Source organism: Somniosus microcephalus, unplaced genomic scaffold, assembly GCF_052327205.1.
Source record: "Somniosus microcephalus isolate GS21.2 unplaced genomic scaffold, FLI_Smic_1.0 unresolved_chr1, whole genome shotgun sequence".
Taxonomy (NCBI): Eukaryota; Metazoa; Chordata; class Chondrichthyes; order Squaliformes; family Somniosidae; genus Somniosus; species Somniosus microcephalus.
The window spans coordinates 131,021,974-131,038,159 of NW_028225179.1; the positions used below are offsets into that span (position 1 = coordinate 131,021,974).

A 16,186-nucleotide genomic window follows, 5' to 3' on the forward strand; every position below is an offset into this window, starting at 1 on the left:
ATCTTCTATGTTTGTTTCTATGTTATTACCTATCAGGAGAGACTGAACAGGCTGGGGCTCTTTTCTCTAGAAAGGAGAAGGTTGAGTGATAGAGGTCTTTAAGATTACGAAAGGGGATCATAGGGTAGACGTAGAGAAGATGTTTCCACTTGTGGGGGAGTTGAAAACTAGGGGTCAGAAGTAAAAGACAGTCACTAATAAATCCAATAAGGAATTCAAGAGAAATTGCTCTACCCAGAGAGTGGTGAGAATGTGGAACTCGCTACCACAGGGAGTGGTTGAGGCGAATAACATAGATGCATTTAAGGGGAAGCCAGATAAACACATGAGGGAGAAAGGAATAGAAGGATATGTAGGGGTGAGATAAAGAAGGGTGGGAGGAGGCTCGTGAGGAGCATAAACACTGGCACGGAGCTGTTGGGCTGAATGGCCTGTTTTTGTGCTGTAAATACGATGTAATATAAATGCAAGGTGTAGACGTACTGTTGCAGTAGGCGGCTCGACGGGTGACCCCTGTCCTTGATTCTCGCTCAGACTTCCCACCGGAAGGTGACGGGTATTTCAATTTAGATTGGCCGCCCGATTTACGATGGGAGGTGGGGTGGGGGGGGGGGGGGCATCCTGCTGGGAAAGGTCCTGAGCCCTGCTGTTAAATTCAGAATTCAGTTCAGTTTTAACCGCGAGGCAGTAATGGATCGGTGGCCTGCTTTTAATCCTGCAGGGCCCGCCTGATTTCTTTTCTTTTCCTGGCTGAAAGGGAGGATCTGGCCTGTTTCCGTGCTGTAATTTCTACGCAAAAAAGGTTTCTCAATAATACATGTTCTTTTCCTGGTTGAATACCTGTTTCACGAGATTCACAGACAGGTTTTTCATGATGGGGCAAATCAATCAACTGTACTGTCATTGCTTCATTTGCCACAGGGAGCTCCACTCAGCGATTTATTGGATTCCGCAGTACAGGGCCAGAATATATCCTTTCAAAGTTTATTTCACTCTCGGAATGCGGGCAGTGATGACGGCAAGGCCGGCATTTATTGCCCAGCGCTAGTTGCACCTCCACCAGCAACAGAACCATAACCACCAGCACTTCACCCCCCAGCTCAAGACTCTGGGGTAGATTTCCGATGGGCGGTGGCCCGTGTGTAAGTGACTGGTGTTGTGGATCGGCCGCTCGTTGCCGAAACCGGCAGATTGAAATCGATGTACATGAATATCGGGCGGTGTTTGTAACGGGCGGCCGCTCCACAAACACCAGTTTGATGGCATGTTGGAAATCTACACCAATCTGTGCAAACATCCTCGGGGTCCTCTTAACTCTGGTCAATGGTGTAAAATGGGTAGTATCGAATTAGTCGTCCCCTCCACGCCCGGCGCAATTTTCCCTTCCACGCCCAGTGCACTTCGGTTGGGTATTGTTGCTGGCTGTGTGAGGGTGGCGACAGTCTGGGTTAAGCTGGGGACATGGACTGGGCTGGGCTGAGCGGGGGGCAGTCTGGGCTGGGCTGAGCGGGGTACAGTTTGTTCTGGGCTGGGGATAGTCTGGTTACAGTCTGGGCTGGGCTGGGTACAGTCTGGGTTGAGGACAGTCTGGGTACAGTTTGTGCTGGGTTGGGTGCAGTCTGGTCTGGGCTGGGTACAGGCTGGGCTGGGGACAGTCTGGGTGCAGGCTGGGGATAGTCTGGTTACAGTCTGGGCTGGGCTGGTTACATAAGAACATAAGAAATAGGAGCAGGAGTAGGCCATACGGCCCCTGGGGCCTGCTCCGCCATTCAATAGGATCATGGCTGATCTGAATCTAGACTCACGTCCACTTCCCTGCCCTCTCCCCGTAACCCCTAATTCCCTTATCAGCTAGGAAACTGTCTATCTCCATTTAAAATTTATTTAATGTCGCAGCTTCCACAGCTCTCTGGGGTAGCAAATTCCATAGATTTACTACCCTCTGAGTGAAGAAGTTTCTCCTCATCTCAGTTTTGAAAGGGCAGCCCCTTATTCTTAGATTATGCCCCCTAGTTCTAGTCTCACCCATCAGTGGAAACATCCTCCCCGCATCCACCCGATCAAGCCCCCTCACAATCTTATATGTTTCAATAAGATCGCCTCTCATTCTTCTGAACTCCAATGAGTAGAGTCCCAACCTACTCAACCTTTCCTCATATGGCAACCCCCTCATCTCCGGAATCAACTGAGTGAACCTTCTCTGAACCGCCTCGAGAGCAAGTATATCTTTTCTTAAATGTGGAAACCAAAACTGCATGCAGTATTCCAGGTGTGGCCTCACCAATACCCTGTATAACTGCAGCAAGACTTCCCTGTTTTTATACTCCATCCCCCCTGCAATAAAAGCCAAGATTCCATTGGCCTTCCTGATCACCTGCTGCACCTGCATACTAACTTTTTGTGTTTCATGCACCAGGACCCCCAGAACCCTTTGTACTGTAGCACTTTGTAGTTTCTCTCCATTTAGATAATAACTTGCTCTTTGATTTTTTCTGCCAAAGTGCATAACCTCACACTTTCCAACATTATATTGCATCTGCCAAATCTCTGCCCACTCACTTAGCCTGTCTATGTCCTTTTGCAGGTTTTTGTGGGCTGGGTACAGGCTGGGCTGGGTACAGGCTGGGTGCAGTCTGGGTTGAGGACAGTCTATGCTGGGCTGGATGCAGACAGTGTAAGGGGCTTTCTCCGATACCGGTCCCCTGTTACAGTTCTTGGACGTCAGGATTTATAAGAACAAAATACACACGGCACAGGGTTTTGGCTCAACCTTTGATTCATTTGTTTATTGAACACACACAATTACTTCTCCAGTATAAATCCCTACGATTTATATCAGGCTAACAACCCCAAAATACAACCCCCTACGCAAGGGTCATTTGCATCGACACAATATGAAACAGTTAAACCCATCCGCGATTTGACTGAGTCTGGGTAACTTTATATGTAACAATCACAAAGCCCTTATTGTGACCTGACAGAAACGCACAAACTTACTCAGACTCAATCATAAAAGCCCCCTCGATGACTTGGCTGAAACATACAATCACCACTCCCGATTGGCTGTCTCTTGGAGTTGATTGTCGGCCCAAATCTTTCTGTTCGCTGTTCTGCTGTTGGCTTCCCACACTGTCTTCGAAGTGATCTTACTTTAAACCAAAACCAACCTTCAGTATTTCCTGGCCCCGTCTGAGCGTACGATTCATTTCAAAATGTGTGAATTGTCCACTGATGTGAGATATCTTTTTGACAATGCAACCCTCCCAAAGTGACTGCATATGCAAGGTTGTTGGTTTCTGTTAGCATTCGTATTCAAAAGGTTCGAGGCCCGGCCCATTGTCTAGGCCTGCACTGAAACTAGTTATTCGGAGGCCATAGTCTAAGGTGGATAATGTAACCCCTTAAGGTAAATGAATATGCAAATGTTCTTGTTCAGAAGCATTCGTATTTTAGATTGCCTGTGATCCAGTCGTAGTTTTGGCTGCAATATTTGAATTAACCCTTTATTGCTGAGCTCTTTTTGCTGGCTCTGCAGTTCTGTGTTTTTATATTTCGTAGTCCAATTATTACCATTGGGGGGAGGAACGGATCGTGCATTCTGGGCTGGGTGCAGTCTGTGCTGGGCTGGGGACAGTCTGGGCTGGGCTGGGCTGGGGACAGTCTGGGCTGGGCTGGGGACAGGCTGGGCTGGGGACAGTCTGGGCTGGGTGCAGTCTGTGCTGGGCTGGGGACAGTCTGGGCTGGGCTGGGGACAGTCTGGGCTGGGTGCAGTCTGTGCTGGGCTGGGGACAGTCTGGGCTGGGCTGGGGACAGGCTGGGCTGGGGACAGGCTGGGCTGGGGACAGTCTGGGCTGGGCTGGGGACAGTCTGGGCTGGGCTGGGGACAGTCTGGGCTGGGCTGGGGACAGGCTGGGCTGGGGACAGTCTGGGCTGGGCTGGGGACAGTCTGGGCTGGGCTGGGGACAGTCTGGGCTGGGGACAGTCTGGGCTGGGTGCAGTCTGTGCTGGGCTGGGGACAGTCTGGTTACAGGCTGGGCTGGGGACAGTCTGGTTACAGTCTGGGCTGGGTGCAGTCTGTGCTGGGCTGGGGACAGTCTGGTTACAGGCTAGTCTGGGTGTGGGCTGGGCTGGGCACAGTCTGGGCTGGGGACAGGCTGGGCTGGGCTGGGGACAGTCTGGGCTGGGTGCAGTCTGTGCTGGGCTGGGGACAGTCTGGTTACAGGCTAGTCTGGGTGTGGGCTGGGCTGGGTACAGTCTGGGTGCGGGCTGGGCTGGGGACAGTCTGGTTCCAGCCTGGGCTGGGTATAGTCTGGCTACAGTCTGGGCTGGGTATAGTCTGGCTACAGTCTGGGCTGGGTATAGTCTGGTTACAGTCTGGGCTGGATATAGTCTGGTTACAGTCTGGGCTGGATATAGTCTGGTTACAGTCTGGGCTGGGTACAGTTTGGGCTGGGTATAGTCTGGTTACAGTCTGGGCTGGGTATAGTCTGGTTACAGTCTGGGTGCAGTTTGGGCTGGGTATAGTCTGGTTACAGTCTGGGCTGGATATAGTCTGGTTACAGTCTGGGCTGGGTGCAGTTTGGGCTGGGTATAGTCTGGTTACAGTCTGGGCTGGGTGCAGTTTGGGCTGGGTATAGTCTGGTTACAGTCTGGGCTGGGTATAGTCTGGGTGCAGTTTGGGCTGGGTATAGTTTGGGCTGGGTATAGTCTGGTTACAGTCTGGGCTGGGTATAGTCTGGTTACAGTCTGGGCTGGGTACAGTTTGGGCTGGGTATAGTCTGGGCTGGGTACAGTTTGGGCTGGGTATAGTCTGGTTACAGTCTGGGCTGGGTACAGTTTGGGCTGGGTATAGTCTGGGTGCAGTTTGGGCTGGGTATAGTCTGGTTACAGTCTGGGCTGGATATAGTCTGGTTACAGTCTGGGCCGGATATAGTCTGGTTACAGTCTGGGCTGGGTATAGTCTGGGCTGGGTATAGTCTGGTTACTGGGCTGGGTATAGTCTGGTTACAGTCTGGGCTGGGCTCATGTCTGTTTTCTTATCCGGCTGTGGTTCTCTCCTGAATTTCAGTTGAAGATCTCCTTTAACGATTGTGTGCTGGAGTCTACGTTCGAGTACCCGTCGGAGCTGGCGCTGTTGGCGGAATTCGGCGCAGACGAGGACGAGGAGCTGCCCCAGGCCCGAGAGCCCGATGAAGAGGAGGAGGAGGAGGAGGTGGTCCTGGTCCCTCGCCTTGGTGTGCCCGGATCACCCCTTGTTGGCAAGGCGAACCGCAGGAAACCGCTTCTCGTAGGTATGTCTCATGGTTCATTACACACAGGAGAAGGTGAACCCGGCCGTGACAAGTGGGGGGTGATGGGGGGGTGGGGTGATTCAGGTCTCCTTTCACTGGATGCAACTGGGGGCTCGACAGGGTAGATGCAGAGAGGATGTTTCCCCTCGTGGGGAAATCTAGAACGCGGGGGCACAGTCTCAGAATAAAGGGTCGCCCTTTTAGAACTGAGATGAGGAGGAATTTCTTCTCTCAGAGGGTCGTAAATCTGTGGAATTCTCTGCCCCAGAGACCCGTGGAGGCTGGGTCATTAAATACATTTAAGGTGGAGATAGACAGATTTTTGCAAGATAAGGGAGTGAAGGGTTATGGGGAGCGGGCAGGGAAGTGTTTTTGAGCCCAAGATCAGCCATGATCTTATTGAATGGCGGAGCAGGCTCGAGGGGCCGAGTGGCCTATTCCCGCTCCTGTTTCTCACGTTCTTATAAAATTTTGAAGGGGATTGACAGGGTAGATACTGAGAGGTTGTTTCCCCTGGCTGGAGAGTCTAGAACTAGGGGGCAGAGTCTCAGGATAAGGGGTTGGCCATTTAGGAGTGAGATGAGGAATTTCTTCACTCAGAGGGTGGTGAATCTTTGGAGTTCACTAGCCCAAAGGGCTGTGGATGCTGAGTCGTTGAGTATATTCAAGGCTGAGATCGATAGATTTTTGGGCTCATGGGGAATTAAGGGATATGGAGAAAGTGGAGATGAGGAAGAAGATCAGCCATGATCTGATTGAATGGCGGAGCAGGCTCGAGGGGCCGAGTGGCCGACTCCTGCTCCGATTTCTTATGTTCTTATGCAAGGGAGCCACGCATCATGGATGTTCCAATCCAGCTCTGAGTGGGTACGGCCCCACGTCACACCACGGCCTAGAATCCACCAGAGCCGAACCGTGACGCCGGGGATTTTCCACGTCCGAGCTCACCGGCAGATAATTTTAAGCCGTCCACTTTAGTGGGTGCTGAGGTGGGATGGGGTGTGGGGGGCATGCGGGGAGATGAATCCAATGCTGACGAGGACAGAGGGGCCTAAATTAGATCCAGCCTGCAGAAAAGCACAGGAGACGCAGCTGAGCATTTGGACACCTGTCCCGATACCTCCCCATGTGGCTCAGGGTCCCTTTTTGTCTGGTTTACACCCCTGTGAAGCCTTGGGACGTTTTACTACGTTTAAGGTGCTGTATAAGATGAGAACTGAGAGGTCCTACCTATCGGGAAAGATTAAACAGGCTGAGGCTCCTCTCTCAAGAAAAGAGACGGCTGAGGGATGGCCTGATCGAGGTCTTTAAGATTATGGAAGGGTTCGATAGGGTAGACGTAGAGAAAATGTTTCCACTTGTGGGGGAGTCCAGAACTAGAGGCCACAAATATAAGAGAGTCACTAATAAATCCAATAGGGAATTCAGGAGAAACTTCTTTACCCAGAGAGTGGTGAGAATGTGGAACTCACTACCACAGGGAGTGGTTGAGGCGAATAGTATAGATGGATTTAAGGGGAAGCGAGATAAGCACGAGGGAGAAGGGAATCGAGGGTTATGTTGATGGACTGAGATGAGGTAGGGTGGGAGGAGGCTCGTGTGGAGCATAAACACCGGCACGGAGCTGTTAGGCCGAAAGGCCTGTTTCTGTGCTGTAAATACGATGTAATATAAATGCAAGGCGTAGACATACTGTTGCAGCAGGCGGCTCTTATTCTGAGGTGAGCAGAAGCGGCTCGACGGGTGACCCCTGTCCTTGATTCTTGCTCAGGCTTCCCGCCGGAAGGTGATGGGTATTTCAATTTAGACTGGCCGCCCAATTTACGATGGGAGGTTGGGGTGGGGGGGCGTCCTGCTGGGAAAGGTCCTGAACCCTGCTGTTAAATTCCGAATTCAGTTCAATTTTAACCGCGAGGCAGTAACGGATCGGCCGCCTGCTTTAAATCCTGCAGGGCCCACCTGATTTCTTTTCTTTTCCTGACTGAAAGGGAGGATCTCCCGCGGGAAAGGTCCCAGGATGGAAGCTATAGTGGCCGCAACACTTTACACAACCCCCCCCCCCCTACCCCGAGCAGCATCATGTTGCAAATCAGTCTGGTGATACTCCAGTTTTTTTTACCCCCTAAAAAGTTTTGGTTGCTTTTGTTTTTAAGTCCAATCCTGGGTGTAAAGGTTGTTGGGTTTTTTTTAAAGTAGAAAACAACCAGGAAACACAATGGCCCAGAAATTCAGGTCGTGGGCTTCCCACGGGTGCAAGCCCCCGACCTGCACTTACCGAGCGCGCCGGCCGTTGAGCTGTGGGCCCGCATGGGATTCCGATCCTGGGCCTCCTCCAGCTGCCGGCGCGCAGTGCTTGCGTATCCCAGGGGCGCAGTTAGTTCGATGCGTCCCCTGGGATCACGTGGGCCATGGAGAGCCAATGGTAGCAGGGAATGCTTCATTCATAAATTTGACAGGAAGAGCTGTCAAACCTATAAATACTATAAGCCCCAAAATATCACTAAAACTTCAAATAAATTTTTTCAAAAAAATCACAATTTTAAAATAACTATAAATTACATGAAATAACTATTTTAAACAATAATTTAAATTTTTGAAAAAATTAATTACATTTTCTAACGGGGCTAAAAATAAACTTACCTTTCTTTAAAGTATTTAAAAATAATAAACCTGTGGAAAAAATGTTTTAATTTTAATTAATTCACCACTTACCTTGTTAAAAGCAGGCCTTGCGCCTGCTTTTTAAAAGTGTAACTGCTGGAGACTTACCCTCCCGGAGAAACCTGTAAAAAAAAAAACGTAAGTTCCAGGCGTACACGCTGCCTCTCCGGCGCACGCGTTCCACCTGTCAATCTCTTCTTTCGGGGAACGGAATTGCCGGTTTCCCGCGCATGCGCAGTGCATGCACAAAACCAGCACTTTCGTTGGGCCTACGCGTGAGTACCCCGTGCGTACTCACGCGTTGGGACCCGAATTTCTGGGCCATTGTAGTTAGAAAAAAGATAATTTTGGCCTAGAACTTCGGGTCTCCACGGGTGAGTACACACGGGGTACTCATCCGTAAGCCCAATGGAAGTGCCGGTTTCCTGCATGCACTGCACATGTGCGGGAAACCGGAACTTCCGCTCCCCTGAAAGAAGGGGTTCAGAGTTCGAACGCGTGCGCAGGAGAGGCTGCGCGTGCACATCAAACTTACGTTTCTTTTGCAGGCTTTCCCGGGAGGGTAAGTCTGCAGAATTTACACATATAAAAAGCAGGCATAAGGACAGCTTTTTACAAGGTAAGTGGTGAATTAATTAAAATTAAAACATTTTTTCCACAGGTTTATTATTTTTAAATACTTTAAAGCAAGGTAAGTTTATTTTTAGCCCCATTAGAAAATAAAACTATTTTTTTCAAAAATTTAAATTATTGTTTAAAATAGTTATTTCATGTAATTTTATAGTTTATTTAAAAAATGTGATTTAAAAAAAAAAATTATTTGAAGATTTAGTGATGTTTTGGGGCCTGTAGTATTTATAAGTTTTGACTTATGAATGGGCATTCCCTGCTCCGATTGGCTCTCCATGGCCCACGTGATCCCAGGGGACGCATCGAACTAACTGCGCCCCTGGGATACGCATGCACTGCGCGCCGGCAGTTGAAGGAGGCCCAGGATCGGAATTCCACGCGGGCCCACAGCTCAACGGCCGGCGCGCTAGGCAAGTGCAGGTCGGGGGCTTGCACCTGCGGGAAGCCCCTGACCCGAATTTCTGGGCCAATATACAGCTTATAAGGTTGGTGGTGGGATGCCACAGAAAGGGCCAGTTGCCATGGTAACATGCTGGCCAGGTTAGGCATGTGTAACAAAACCAGAAAATGCCAGAAACACTCAACTGGTCAGGCAGCATCTCTGGAGAGAGATACGGAGTTAGTGTTTCAAGTCGACGACCTTTGGTCAGAACTGGAAGAAGTTAGAGATACAGCAGGCTTTAAGGCATGTGCAGCTGTGCTTCACCTGTCAGAAAGGTCACCAGCCGCCAGTGAGGCCGAGTACATGGCTGGGAAAGAGAGCAGAGGGAGCTTCACTCTGTATCTAACCCGTGCTGTACCTGCCCTGAGAGTGTTTGATGGGACAGTGTAGAGGGAGCTTTACTCTGTATCTAACCCATGCTGTGCCTGCCCTGGGAGTGTTTGATGGGACAGTGTAGAGGGAGCTTCACTCTGTATCTAACCCGTGCTGTACCTGTCCTGGGAGTGTTTGATGGGACAGTGTAGAGGGAGCTTTACTCTGTATCTAACCCATGCTGTGCCTGCCCTGGGAGTGTTTGATGGGACAGTGTAGAGGATGCTTTACTCTGTATCTAACCCGTGCTGTACCTGCCCTGGGAGTGTTTGATGGGACAGTGTAGAGGGAGCTTTACTCTGTATCTAACCCGTGCTGTATCTGACCTGGGAGTGTTTGATGGGACAGTGTAGAGGGAGCTTTACTCTGTATCTAACCCTGTGCTGTAACTGCCCTGGGAGTGTTTGATGGGACAGTGTAGAGGGAGCTTTACTCTGTATCTAACCCATGCTGTACCTGCCCTGGGAGTGTTTGATGGGACAGTGTAGAGGGAGCTTTACTCTGTATCTAACCCATGCTGTACCTGCCCTGGGAGTTTTTGATGGGACAGTGTAGAGGGAGCTATACTCTGTATCTAACCCGTACTGTACCTGTCCTGGGAGTGTTTGATGGGACAGTGTAGAGGGAGCTTAAATCTGTATCTAACCCATGCTGTACCTGCCCTGGGAGTGTTTGATGGGACAGTGTAGAGGGAGCTTTACTCTGTATCTAACCCATGCTGTGCCTGCCCTGGGAGTGTTTGATGGGACAGTGTAGAGGGAGCTTTACTCTGTATCTAACCCGTGCTGTACCTGCCCTGAGAGTGTTTGATGGGGCAGTGTAGAGGGAGCTATACTCTGTATCTAACCCGTGCTGTACCTGCCCTGGGAGTGTTTGATGGGACAGTGTAGAGGGAGCTTTACTCTGTATCTAACCTGTGCTGTACCTGCCCTGGGAGTGTTTGATGGGACAGTGTAGAGGGAGCTTTACTCTGTATCTAACCCGTGCTGTACCTGCCCTGGGAGTGTTTGATGGGGCAGTGTAGAGGGAGCTTTACTCTGTATCTAACCCGTGCTGTACCTGCCCTGGGAGTGTTTGATGGGACAGTGTAGAGGGAGCTTTACTCTGTATCTAACCCGTGCTGTACCTGCCCTGGGAGTGTTTGATGGGACAGTGTAGAGGGAGTTTTACTCTGTATCTAACCCATGCTGTACCTGCCCTGGGAGTGTTTGATGGGACAGTGTAGAGGGAGCTTTACTCTGTATCTAACCCGTGCTGTACCTGTCCTGGGAGTGTTTGATGGGATAGTGTAGAGGGAGCTTTACTCTGTATCTAACCCGTGCTGTACCTGCCCTGGGAGTGTTTGATGGGACAGTGTAGAGGGAGCTTTACTCTGTATCTAACCCGTGCTGTACCTGCCCTGGGAGTGTTTGATGGGACAGTGTACAAGGAGCTTTACTCTGTATCTAACCCGTGCTGTACCTGCCCCAGGAGTGTTTGATGGGACAGTGTAGAGGGAGCTTTACTCTGTATCTAACCCGTGCTGTACCTGCCCTGGGAGTGTTTGATGGGGCAGTGTAGAGGGAGCTTTACTCTGTATCTAACCCATGCTGTACCTGCCCTGGGAGTGTTTGATGGGACAGTGTAGAGGGAGCTTTACTCTGTATCTAACCCATGCTGTACCTGCCCTGGGAGTGTTTGATGGGACAGTGTAGAGGGAGCTTTACTCTGTATCTAACCCGTGCTGTACCTGCCCTGGGAGTGTTTGATGGGACAGTGTAGAGGGAGCTATACTCTGTATCTAACCCATGCTGTACCTGCCCCAGGAGTGTTTGATGGGACAGTGTAGAGGGAGCTATACTCTGTATCTAACCCATGCTGTACCTGCCCCAGGAGTGTTTGATGGGACAGTGTAGAGGGAGCTTTACTCTGTATCTAACCCGTGCTGTACCTGCCCTGGGAGTGTTTGATGGGACAGTGTAGAGGGAGTTTTACTCTGTATCTAACCCGTGCTGTACCTGCCCCAGGAGTGTTTGATGGGACAGTGTAGAGGGAGTTTTACTCTGTATCTAACCCGTGCTGTACCTGCCCTGGGAGTGTTTGATGGGACAGTGTAGAGGGAGTTTTACTCTGTATCTAACCCATAGACGTACAGTGCGAAGTATCTTGAGGTCCCTGAAAGGTTGAGGGTTTGAGGCCCATGCATATGCATCAGTCTGTCATTCTGCCTGTGCACACTCCATTTTTCCCTAATCCTCTGGTTCCGTTCCCAAACACTCCGTCGGTGTGTAGTGTGATGTGGGAACAGATAATTGAGGGGAAATAGTTCCTCCAGGATGAAATGTCTGAGGTGCCCGGAGGCTTGAAGTCTGTAAGTCAGGTCAGCGACCGGAGGACCCAGACGCGGCAAACTAGGTTGAGTTATTTAGCCAGGCTCGATAATTGATTCGTGTTCATTTGTTGCTTTCATACAACACACAAGGGGATTCCAAGTAGGTTTGCCAACTCTGGTTAACCTGGGGGTTTCAGCACATGACCTCCCACCCCTGTCCGCCCTGTCTGGTTAAGCGGCCTTTCTTTTATCTTTCTCCAATATTTGTATAGCTAATAAAATGAAAATGAAAAATGCACAATGGTCCCGATGACTTTTTTTTCTCCTGGGTCGATCGCATTAGTGTCCTGGTAATTAAGCTTTAATTCCTGGAGTCTCCGGGCCAATCTGGGAGGGTTGGCAATCCTAATGCTGAGCCTCTGAGCCGACTGACGTTCCATGCCCATTTGCCCATTCAGCAGGATGAGCTGTGACAGGAGCCTGTCCCTTTCTCTTTGCCAGAGATGACTACCAGTCGCTGTGGCTTGTTGAGAGACACAGATTCCGCGGCTAGCTTCCTGCTCGAGCTGTGCACTGTGCCGAAGGTGATATCACTTAATCTTGAACTGGACATTGAGGAGGAAGCTGCCAGGTGAAGTGATATGAGCTTCGTGGCACCTCACAGACTGACTGTGGAGTACTGAGGCAGTTCTGTATACCGCTGACAGCAGTTCCTCGCTACTGCCAGTCTCGTCCCTTACTGCCAGTCTCGTCCCTTACTGCCAGCCTCGTCCCTTGCTGCCAGTCTCATCCCTTACTGCCAGTCTCGTCCCTTACTGCCCGCGTCGACCCTACTGCCAGCCTCGTTCCATTGTCACTGAATGACCACTCCCTGACCGGACGTGCCTGCCTGTCAGTAACAAGTCGTGTCTTTTACTCTCGTTTCTCCGCAGACGAAAGCTGCAGGTGATGACAGAACCTTCGAGCGCGATGACACGGCTTTTGACTTTGGAACTGCTGCCAACCTCTGCTTTGCTCTTGTCACATGGTCCTTGGCAGCTTACAAGAAGAGAACAATCAAACAAGACAGGAGTCCTACGGGTTCCTTCGTTTCACTCGGTGGAACTGCCACAGATGACTCTTTTTTGAACTAACCGCTGGACCGCCAGTGACTCATTTCCTCTCAGTGTTTCTCAGGATTAAACTGAACTCCAGTAGACCGAGTAAGCCTCAAGTCACGTTGTCGGGAGAGGACAGGCATCAGGTGTTTATACTCGGCTCTAGTTAGGGGTTTTCGCTGTGTTTTAAAAAGAACAAAAATGCTCTGTAAAGGATTTCTCACGTTCTCTTACCTTTTTATAGCTTTATATGCAGGATTATTTGAATTTCTTCAAGGACATAGGCCTCTAGAGGAGGCCGGTTGCCATAGTAACGTGTGTGTTTGTGTGCCAGTAAGGGGGTCGGTATTCCAATAATATTTATTCCCCTTGTATCCTGTGTGTAAGTGGAGGCACCGTGACAGGAACTTCCCAGGATGCTGATCGTGGCGTGACAGGATATTTTGCTCAAGGCGCATAAATATATTCCAGATCCTCCTTGGCGGGACGGGCAGAGGGAGCGAATAGATTCTGCCAGGGGCCAGACTCCAGGCATTGATCTAGATGGGGGAGGGCAGGCCCCAGGGGCAGTTTCTGATAGTAGTGCCAAACCCAGGGATAAGATTGTGATTGTGGGGTTCAGGCCCTGGAAATGGATCTGACGGGAGGAGGGCGGGGAGGGTCCTGGGAACAGATTATGATGGGTGGTGGGGGGGGAGGGGGGGGAATGATTCTGTTCAGAGTTCCCCGTGAGTGTGTTCTGGGGCAGGCTTGCATGGAATTCCAACACCCCCACCGCCCCCCCCCCCCCCCCGCTCCCCCCAGGATTGCTGCGATTTACAAAGACCAGCTCTGGGCAGTAATTCTCCCTCTTGGCCGTACCTGGAGGACAGGTGGGACTCTAGACTGCCCCATGTGGGGGAGGGGGGGTGTTGTTGGGTTTCTGCCTTGTTCACGTGTTGCCCGAATACCCGCCCCTCCAACCCCCTAACATTGGTGCACAGCCTTGTAAAAAAAAAAATCTCTAACATTTTCATTTTACACGAGGGCGCATCCATTTTTTATCTTGTGGTTGATCATGTGATTTGATCATGTGATTTGATGGAGCTGTTTTATCTGGGCTGTGGCTGTACAGATATTCTAACCCCACCCCCTCCCCCCAATTCCCCCCCCAACCTGTCCCGCGTCACGACACAGCCCCGTGCAACAGCACAGCCCCCTGTACAGGATGGGATTTGGTAAAGCAGTGAGGAGGAGCTGTGGGTTAGGGCAGTAAGAATCCCAGCTGTATCTCTGCTGGTGTAAGCATGGGAAATGCTCCCTGTTGGGACAACGCAGAGAAGGCAACGGAAACCGAGAACATTCGAGAAAATGAGCATCTCTCACACACGGGATTCTCCTCGCAATCGCAGAATTCTCCCTGAAATCAGGGGATTCTCCTCGCAATCGCAGAACTCTCCCTGAAATCGGGATAATCCCCAGAATCACCGAACTCTCCCTGAAATCAGGGGATTCTCCCTGAAATCAGGGAATTCTCACCCGCAATCGCGGAATTCTCCCTGAAATCAGGGGATTCTCCTCTCAATCGCAGAATTCTCCCTGAAATCAGGGGATTCTCACCCACAATCACGGAATTTGCCCCGCCCCAAATCACATAATTCGCCCTAAAATCACTTTTGTCTCTGTCCCTGAATCACCCTTAAAACCATTTTGCAGTCATCCCAAGATAACCTTGAAATCATCCTGGGATTCCTCCGAAATTATCCGAGGCGCCAGACTGGGAGGTGAGATGGAGCGTTGTTATTGTTGTTGTTTGTGTTTAAAAGCCACTGTGTCATTTGATTTGCACTTGTATTAAATTCCGATGTTCCGGCGATGTCTGCGGAGTTCCCGTCCCCCCGGGTCCGGATGCAAAGTTCCCGGAGCCAACCTCTGGCAGCATCGCTGGATGGTGTTACTTTTGTACTGACATCCTATCCCGGATGGTTTACAGGCTCTCGTGTTTTTTTAAAAAACTGTTCCAGGGCCTGCCGAGGCTCCTTTAAACATGAAGGGTTTTGTACCATCTGTGTTTGTCCTTTTTTTTAACATGATTTTTCTATTGGTTCTGTATAAACGGTTTAACATTGCACGTCAGCACCTCGAACCTCACATTCTGCATCCTTCAAACTTGTACGCATGCCACAACCTCAATAAAGTTTTGTAACTGGCACCCGGGCTGCAGGTTTGTGAAGTTGACCCTTTTGAGTCTCGCCCACCCCCCCGTCGTTTCCGTTTTGTTGCAACTCTCTCCTGCTCCTCGGACCTTTCCTCTGTTGTTCCTCTTCGGAACATTGGAACGGGAGGAGGCCATTCAGCCCCTCCAGCCTGTTCTGCCATTCAATTAGATCATGACTGATCTGTACCTCAACCCCATTTTACCCGCCTTGGTTCCATATCCCTTAATATCCTTACCTAACAAAAAAATTTATCAATCTCCGTTTTGAAATTTTCAACTGACCCCCCACCCCCCCAGCCTCAACAACTTTTTGGGGGAAAGAGTGCCACCGATTTCCACTGCCCTTTGTGTGAAGAAGTGCTTCCTGACAACACCCCTGAACGGCCTGGCTCTAATTTTAAGGTTATGCCCCCTTGTTCTGGTCTCCGTGCCTAACCACCGCCCCCCCCCCCCCCACCCCCCGAGGAAATAGTTTCTCTCTATCTACCCATCAACTCCTTTAATCATCTTTAACACCTCAATCAGATCACCCCTTAATCTTCTATACTCGATGGAATACAAGCCTAGTCTGTGCGACCTGTCCTCATAATTTAACCCTTTTAGAACATAAGAACATAAGAAATAAGAGCAGGAGTCGGCCACACGGCCCCTCGAGCCTGCTCCGCCATTCAATAAGATCACGGCTGATCATCGACCTCAACTCCACTTTCTCGCCCGATCTCCACATCCCTTGATTCATCGACCTCAACTCCACTTTCTCGCCTGATCTCCACATCCTTTGATTGCCCTAGAGTCCAAAAATCTATCTCTCTCAGCCTTGAATATACTCAAAGACTCAGCATTCACAGCCCTCTGGGGCAGAGAATTCCAAAGATTCACAACCCTCTAAGTGAAGAAATTCCTCCTCATCTTAGTCTTAAATGGCCGGCCCCTTATCCTGAGATTGTGCCCCCTGGTTCTAGACTCTCCAGCCAGGGGAAACAACCTCTCAGCATCTACCCTGTCAATTCCCCTCAGAATCTTATATGTTTCAATGAGATAATTTAGCCCTGGTATCATTCTGGTGAATCTGCGCTGCACCCCCTCCAAGGCCAATGTATCCTTCCTGAGATGCGGTGGCCAGAACTGAATACACTACTCCAGATGCGGTCTAACCAGAGCTTTATACAACTCTTCTCTGTGCAT

The 16,186-nt window shown here is 50.3% G+C and overlaps 1 long non-coding RNA gene across 1 annotated transcript; it reads left to right on the top strand.

Moving 5' to 3' along the window:
* Positions 1 to 4,270: 4,270 nt before the first annotated feature.
* Positions 4,271 to 14,995, top strand: LOC147095854 (uncharacterized). Its single transcript, XR_015074831.1, has 2 exons — positions 4,271 to 5,291; positions 12,640 to 14,995. It is a non-coding gene; the product is annotated as an uncharacterized LOC147095854 (long non-coding RNA).
* The last annotated feature ends 1,191 nt before the right edge of the window (positions 14,996 to 16,186 follow it).